Genomic DNA, 8201 nt, shown 5'->3' on the forward strand with positions numbered 1-8201 from the left:
CTGTATTTGAAGCAGGAATCCTGTTTACCCCTACGTCTGCTTAGATGGGTAAACAACCTTGTGGGTTAGAACCAGTGGTCCGTTAGGACTGTATCCAAGACCTGGGGTTGAGTCTTGATCATGACAAGTGTTGACTATGATGGTCCCAGTGCTGAATCTGAGAAAGCCACCCTAGGGTGTTCCAAAACATAGAATGTGACAGGAGAGCTGTTGGAATTTGTGTCTGTTGTGTTTATCTGAGTTTTCCAACAAGCTAGGAGCAGGCTCAGCTTTGTTTTGTTTTTTGTTTCTTTTTTTTTTGTTTCAAGTTTTAATCAAAGCTTATATATAAGATTACTTTATTCCTGCATCTTCTCAATTGTTTCTTCCTTGTATTTGCCCTTTTCCTTTCCTCCTTTTCCTTTCCTACTTGGCAAGATTTGGCTTTCCGTTCAAGGATCTTTTTGCGGTCTTTGTCCAGTTTTAGCCTAGTGATAACCACCTTGCTGGGGTGAATGCCTATGTGGACAGTTGTGCCATTAGCCTTTTCCCGCTGCACCTGTTCAGTGTAGATAACATATTTCTTCCTGTAAACCTGGACTACTTTGCCAATTTGCTGACCTTTATAGTGTCCTCGTACAACCTGAACTTCTCATCCTTTCGGATGGGCATGGATCGCACGTTGTCCTTCTGTCTCAGCTCTTTGGAAACAGGGGAAGACATAATCTTCCTGCGAATGTGGGAAGGTGATTGAAATGCCTTTTGCGATTCTTGCTTCGGTCGGAAGTCACAAAGGGATTAAACTGCATTTTGGCTGCTCCCGCTTCGGTGATGGCCGCAAAAGGGCTCAGCTTTGTTTTTAACACGGTACCTGGCAGACAGCCCAACGTACAGACTGGGTACTTTAGATTCTTAATTGCTCTACTGAATGCAGGCAAAGGCAAAAGTGAGCGGACCACAAACACTATGCAATAACAAAGCTCCTTATCTCTTTTCTTTTGCACACACACACACTTACACAAATGTGTGAGAATGCTACATGGTAAAAGTTAGCTTACATAGGAATTCTAAAAGGCCTGATTGTTTCAGTTATTATGTATAACTAGTTATCCCAAAATTTACTGCTTTAAAAGAGCCACTGCAGCCAGGTGCGGTGGCTAACGCCTGTAATCCCAGCACTTTGGGAGGCCAAGGTGGGCAGATCACGAGGTCAGGAGTTCGGGACCAGCCTGGCCAATACAGTGAAACTGCATCTCTACTAAAAATATTAGCTGGACATGGTGGTGCGTGCCTGTGGTCCCAGCTACTCGGGAGGCTGAGGCAGGAGAATTGCTTGAACCTGGGAGGCGGAGGTTGTGGTGAGCCGAGATCCTGCCACTGTATTCCAGCCTGGGCAACAGAGTGAGACTCCATCACAAAAAAAAAAAAGAAAAAGAAAAAAAAAAAAAAAAAGAGCCACTGCATGTATTTTCTTCATAAATCTGCAGTGTGGACAGATCTCAGCATGGGTGACTCTTCTGCTGAATTAGAAGGCTGGGGCTAAATCACAGAAGCTTTGCTCATCCACATTTCTGATGCTTGAGGCTGGCTGTTGAAAAAGACTAGGACTAGGTACAGGATTTACAGGGCCGAATGCAGAATGAAAACATGAAGTCCCTTGCCCAAACTTTATTAAGAATTTCAAGATGACAGAAACAGAGTATTCATCCAAGCATGGGATCCCCTTCTGAGCACAGGTCCATCTGCATAGACTGTGGGCTCATGAAATTGACCCTGGCTTAGGTATTTGGTGTGGCCGTCACCAAGAACACCCATCCATGGCCTCTCTGCACGGCTTGGGCTTCTTCACAGCATATTGGCTGGATCCCAAAAGTGAACATAGAGAAGGAGACAGGCAAAGTTAGGTGACAGTTACAGCACATTTACAACCTGGTTTCTGAAGTCACGTGGCATCACCTCTGCACAAAAGCAGCCACAAATATCCACCCCATTTCAAGGAAAGGGGAATTAGATTCCCACTCTCGATGGGAAGCGCCAAGGTTCTGGAAGAGAGTGTGGGACAGAAATATTGCTGTGGCCATTTATGAAAAATATAATCTCTTCCAACAACAATATGTGCATCATTGTAGCTACAGAGCTGATGCAAGCACATTTAAGCACTGTAATGTCATAACATGTGAAAATTATGTTTATTTATCCAATAAACATTGACTTAGCAAATAGAGTGTTACAGATTGTCTCCTACATGCAAAGCATGCCAAGGTAAGTCCTTTTTCTTTCATCAAATAGCCCAATTGTTCTATTGAGGGAGAGCAAAAAAGAAAACAGAACAGCACAACAACGACACCACCAAAAATAACAATTTATCTCACACAACGTGATATAGTCTACAGATGATGGACACAGAGTGCTGTGCCAGGAAAAAGGAGAAAAACAGAGGCCATGCTGGTTGAGAAATGTTTCGTGAATGAGACTGCATTTAAGCTGGGTTGTGTAGCATGTGTAGGAGTCTTCCAGATAAAAAATGGACAGGCATCCATTCCAGAGAGCATACATACATGAGCAAAAACACAGACATTGAGGAAAAAAATTATGACCTTGATGAGTAGGAGGAGAATTGGGAGGTGAGGGTGGGTAGGTAGTCTGGGATCAGGTGGGGATGAACCTTGTGTGCCTTACCAAGTTGATATGGTTTGGCTCTCTGCTCCCACTCAAATCTCATCTCGAATTGTAATCCCAGCGTGGAATACAGTGAAAACAGATCAACATTATTGTGTTCTCAGTGGTTCACTCCTGCAAACCCAGCACTTGTGGAGTCTAAGGGGGAGGATCTCTTGTGGCCAGAAGTTTGAGACCAACCTGGGCAACACAATGACACATTATCTCTCTTAAAAAAATAAATAAATAAATAAATGAGCAGGACATAGTGGTGCACACCTGGAGTCTCAGTTACGTGGGAGGCTGAGGTGGGATGATCACTTGAGCCTAGGAGTTCAAAGTTACGGTGAGGTATGATCGTGCCTCTGCACTCCAGCCCGGGTGACAGAGTGAGATCTTGTCTCTAAAAACAAGTAAATAAGTATTTTTTTAAAATTTCTACACTTGACCTTTTAGAGGCTGTTCACGCCTTAGCTCCCTGGCTTGGAAACCTTTCCTGGCTGCCAAATCCATAAGCCTGAGCTGCCTCAGTGAAGGCTGAGAGACCACTTGGAGCTAAACCAAGCTGCCCCAGCTGAGTCATCGAAACCAGCCTGCTCCTGGCCACCCAGCAGCTGAGCACTGACTCGTAAGTGAATCCAGCTGACCCCAGAGCTGCCTCGCTGAGCCAAACCCAAATAGCTGAGCCACAGAATCGGGAATGAACTAAATGGGTATGGTTTTAAAGCACCACGTTTTGGAGTGGTTTGTGATGCTGCAAAAGGGAATCACTGTTTACCTAACGAGCTTCTCAACGTCTCCACATACCCATTCCCACACAGACATTACTGAGAATTGGCCGAGTTTTCAACGCTTTGCTAGGCACCTTGAGGGACACAAGATAAAGCATCCTCAAGGGCTTTGCCATCCTTTTTGGGGTTGGAGAAAGGGGAGGTACACACACATGTTCAGTTCATGATCATAAACTGTTTCTCTGGCTTTGATTTCCACGCTTAATCATCTTCTGGTGATTAACGCCAAACTGGCTAGTCTGTGGTTTGCAGATTCTTCCAACATTTAAAGAATATCCTTTGTTCGGTCTTGGATGGCCATATATGGGCAGCAAATATCCAACAGAATCACATTAATAGCTGCTTGAATTATAAGCCATGTACTTCTCATGTTTTATTGCACTAAACCTGAAGCAGGCAGTAAGAACCACCACATTTATAACACACTTTATGCCATCTATGTCTCCTCATCATCTTATGAGACGCTATTGACATCCCTAATAATCTATTGCACTAGAACCTTAAACGGGCAGTAAGAACCATCACATTTATAACACACTTTATGCCATCTATCTCTCCTGAAAATCTTATGAGGAAGTCATTGACATCCCTAATATTAAAAAAAAAAAACAAGGAAATGAATCCAAGGCAGTTGATTCATATCTTGAAATTAAAAGAGCTCATCTTTGAACCTTTCTCTCTCTTCCAAGGTCAGATCAGTACACCTGCACATTCTGTTTGCAGGTTCTTGTCACCAGCAAGTCAGTGAACTGAATTTTAATTGATGTGTGTGTGCAGGTGTGCATACATGTCTGTGTACGTGTGTGTTTATGCATCCATCACTTTAACCCCATCATGGGTTCTAGTTAATGCGTAAGCCTGATTTCAAAGAAGCCAACAGATGTGTTGCTCAATGTAATAAAACTACCTCTCCTTAACAGGGAATGATGTTAAGTCAACTTCAAAGATAAACATGGGGCTGGGTGTGGTGGCTCACACCTATAATCCCAGCACTTTGTGAGGGCGAGACAGGTGGGTCATTTGAGGTCAGGAGTTCAAGACCAGCCTGGCCAACATGGTGAAACCCCATCTCTACTAAAAATACAAAAATTAGCTGGGGGTGGTAGCAGGTGCCTGTAATCCCAGCCACTTGGGAGGCTGAGGCAGGAGAATCGCTTGAACCTGGGAGGCAGAGGTTGCAGTGAGCTGAGATCGCACCACTGCACTCCAGCCCAGCTGACACAGTGAGACTCCATCTCAAAAATAAATAAATGGGCCAGGCGCGGTGGCTCAAGCCTGTAATCCCATCACTTTGGGAGGCCGAGGCGGGCGGATCACGAGGTCAGGAGATCGAGACCATCCTGGCTGATACGGTGAAACCCCGTCTCTACTAAAAAAACAAAAAAAAAAAAAAAAAAAAAATGAGCTGGGCGAGGTGGCGGGCGCCTGTAGTCCCAGCTACTGGGGAGGCTGAGGCAGGAGAATGGCCTAAACCCAGGAGGCGGAGCTTGTAGTGAGCTGAGATCCGGCCACTGCACTCCAGCCTGGGCGACAGAGTGAGACTCCGTCTCAATAAATAAATAAATAAATAAAGATGGGAAAGTTTTTGGTTCCAGACAGGATTATTTCATGACATCCAAGCAAATTTAGATTTTGAAATATAACAAGACATGGTAAAATGTACCATTTTTCCAAATTAGTTTTCTGCATAATGTTTACAAATTGTAATTTTATGTTTTTTCTTTAAATTTCCTTTTGAGGTAATTAAAGGGTCTAAGGAAGATGCAAGGATGCAAGACCCCCACCTAGAGTTTCATTTGCCCTTAACCCAGCTTCATTTTTCTATTAGGATTGGAGTCCAATATCAAAGCCAGGTCACCAACACCGGTGCACTTCTGATAACAAGACTACAGACATCAACCGGTTGTCACAAGTTTAATAGCTTTAAGTCAACACATCTTCATCAACTCCAATAGACACAAAGCATTACAGAGGAATATTTATCAGCCAATCCAGAAATATTTATGAACGGTCAGCTCTATGCTGGATTCTGGGAGAAATACCCAGCAATTGTTTCATAGAGTCATGTTGCAGCGTCTTCCAACTTGAGGGCTGAAGGAGTGCTTGTAGGTCAATGCTGAAGAGTCTTGTTGCTCCATGCACACACAGTGAGAAAAAACTGTGCTAGGGCCGGGCACGGCGGCTCGCACCTGTCATCCCAGCACTTTGGGGGGCCAAGGTGGGTGGATCACCCGAAGTCTGGTCCACCCTGGCCAACACGGTGAAACCCCGTCTCTCCTAAAAATACAAAAATTAGCCAGATGTGGTGGCGGGTGCCTGTCATCCCAGCTACTTGGGAGGCTGAGGCAGGAAGTATCGCTTGAACCCAGGAGGAGGAGGTTGCAGTGAGCCGAGATCGCGCCATTGCATTCCAGCCTGGGCGATGGAGCAAACAAACAAACAAAAAACAAAAACAAAAAGCTGTGTGATAGTTCCAGGAATTCATGAGAAGGAAGAAGAATTTAGATTCCCTTGGGTTACTTTGAGGGATTAGTTCTGGTTTGTTTATTGGACCAAACAAACCAGGGTAGATGTAAAACGGCCCCATCAAAACCATCCTACGGAACACTTTTCCACTGCTGGCGGGAATGTAAACTAGCACCACCACTGTGAAAAACAGTGTGGAGACTCCATGAAGAACTAAGAGTAGAACTACCTTTCGGGGAAGCTGTCTCACTACTGGGTATTTACTCAGTGGGGGAAAAAAGTCACTATAGGAAAAAGACATTTGCACACACATTTATAGCAGCACAATCCACAACTGCAAAGATAGGGAAGCAATCTAAGTGCCCATCAACCAATACGTGCATAAACAAAATGTGGTATACATTCACCATGGAATACTACTCAGCCATAAAAAGGAATGGAATAATGTCTTTTGCAGCAATTTGGATGAAGCTGGAGGCCATTATTATTTTGTTTATTTATTTATTTATTTTTGAGATGGAGTTTTGCTCTTGTCGCCCAGGCTGGAGTGCAATGGTGCAATCTTGGCTCACTGCAACCTCTGCCTCTCAGGTTCAAGTGATTCTCCTGCCTCAGCCTCCCGAGTAGCTGGGATTACAGGCGTGCACCACGACACCCAGCTAATTTTTTTGTATTTCTAGTAGAGACGGGGTTTCTCCATGTTGGTCAGGCTGGCCTCAAACTCCTGACCTCAGGTGATCCGCCTGCCTTGGCCTCCCAAAGTGCTGGGATTACAGGTGTGAGCCACCACGCTTGGCCCTGGAGGCCGTTATTCTAAGTGAAGTAACTTAGGAATGGAAAACCAAATATCGTACGTTCTCATCTGTCAGTGGGAGCTAAGCTATGAGAATGCAAATGCACAAGATTATGGAACTTGGGGACTCGGGGGTGAGGGTGGAAGGGGGGTGAAAATAAAAGACTACATATTCAGGCCAAGCATGGTGGCTCACACCTGCAATCCCAGCACTTTGGGAGGCCGAGGCGGGTGGATCATCTGAGGTCAGGAGTTTGAGACCAGCCTGGCCAACATGGTGAAACCTCATTTGCACTAAAAATACAAAAAGTAGCTGGGCGTGGTGGCACTCACCTGTAGTCCCAGCTACTTGGGAGGCTGAGCCAGGAGAATCACTAGAACCTGGGAGGTGGAGTTTGCAGTAAGCCGAGATCACGTCACTGCACTCCAGTCCGGGCAACAGAGCGAGATTCTGTTTCAAAGCACAGACAAACAAACAACAACGGCTACACATTGGATACAGTGTACATTGTTCAGGTGACAGGTACACTAGTCTCAAAAATCACCACTAAAGAATTTATCCATGTAACCAAAAACCACCTTTACCCCCAAAACTATTGAAAAAAAAAATCTGTCACACACCAGGGGATGTGTGAGCAAAAGCAGAAAGGAACAGAGCCCTGGGAAGGAGAAGGGATCACTGAGATGACAGGGAGGGCAGGATTCTATCAGTCAGTGTCCAGGCAGGCAGTGGTGGGAAGGGCCATGGTCAGGAGTTTCTGTGCTGGGCCTCGGAGCCATAGAGAGCTGAGCTGGGGTGACGTGCGGAGCCTGGGCTCATGATCAGGTGCTGTAGCCGTTGGAGGGGTGTGCTGCTGCCTGAGGGACTCAGAGGAGACTAGAGGGTATGAATGAGATTCCTGGGAGTGGCTTAACAAATGACCACAAACAGTGGTATAAAACAACAGGGACTGATGGGGCACAGTGGCTCACGCCTGTCACCCCAGCCCTCTGGGAGGCCGAGGTGAGCGGATCACCTGAGTTCAGGAGTTTGAGACTAGCCTGGCCAACACAACAAAACCCGTCTCTACTAAAAATACAAAAATTAGCCGGGTGCGGTGGTGCACACCTGTAATCCCAGCTACTTGGGAGGCTGAGGCAGGAAGATCACTTGACCCCAGGAGGCAGAGGTTGTCTTGAGCCGAGATTGTGCCACTGTACTGCAGCCTGAACAACAGAGCAAGACTCTGTCTCAAACACAAAACAAAACAACAATAGGAATTTATTCTCTTCCAGTTCTGGAGAGCAGCAGTCTGAGATCAAGGGGTGGGCAGGGCTGTGCTCCCTCTGGAGGCTCTAGGGGAGGATCCCCCCTGCTCCTCCCAGCTCCTGGGGGCTCCAGGCGTCCCTGGGCTTGTGGGCGCATCACTCCAGTCCCTGCCTCCGTCTCCACCTGGCCTTCTCCTCCGTGTCTGTCTTCATCACCTCGTTATAAACACAGCAGTCACTCAGTCAGGGCCCACCCTAGTGACCTC

General features: G+C 46.0%; 1 pseudogene across 1 annotated transcript; it reads right to left on the reverse strand.

Annotated features, from left to right (window-relative positions):
• Positions 1–338: 338 nt before the first annotated feature.
• Positions 339–788, reverse strand: LOC111531383 (annotated as a pseudogene). The gene has a single exon (XR_002728270.2). The product of XR_002728270.2 is annotated as a 60S ribosomal protein L26-like (transcript).
• Positions 789–8201: the final 7413 nt, after the last annotated feature.

Source organism: Piliocolobus tephrosceles, chromosome Y (genome assembly GCF_002776525.5).
Source record: "Piliocolobus tephrosceles isolate RC106 chromosome Y, ASM277652v3, whole genome shotgun sequence".
Taxonomy (NCBI): domain Eukaryota; kingdom Metazoa; phylum Chordata; class Mammalia; order Primates; family Cercopithecidae; genus Piliocolobus; species Piliocolobus tephrosceles.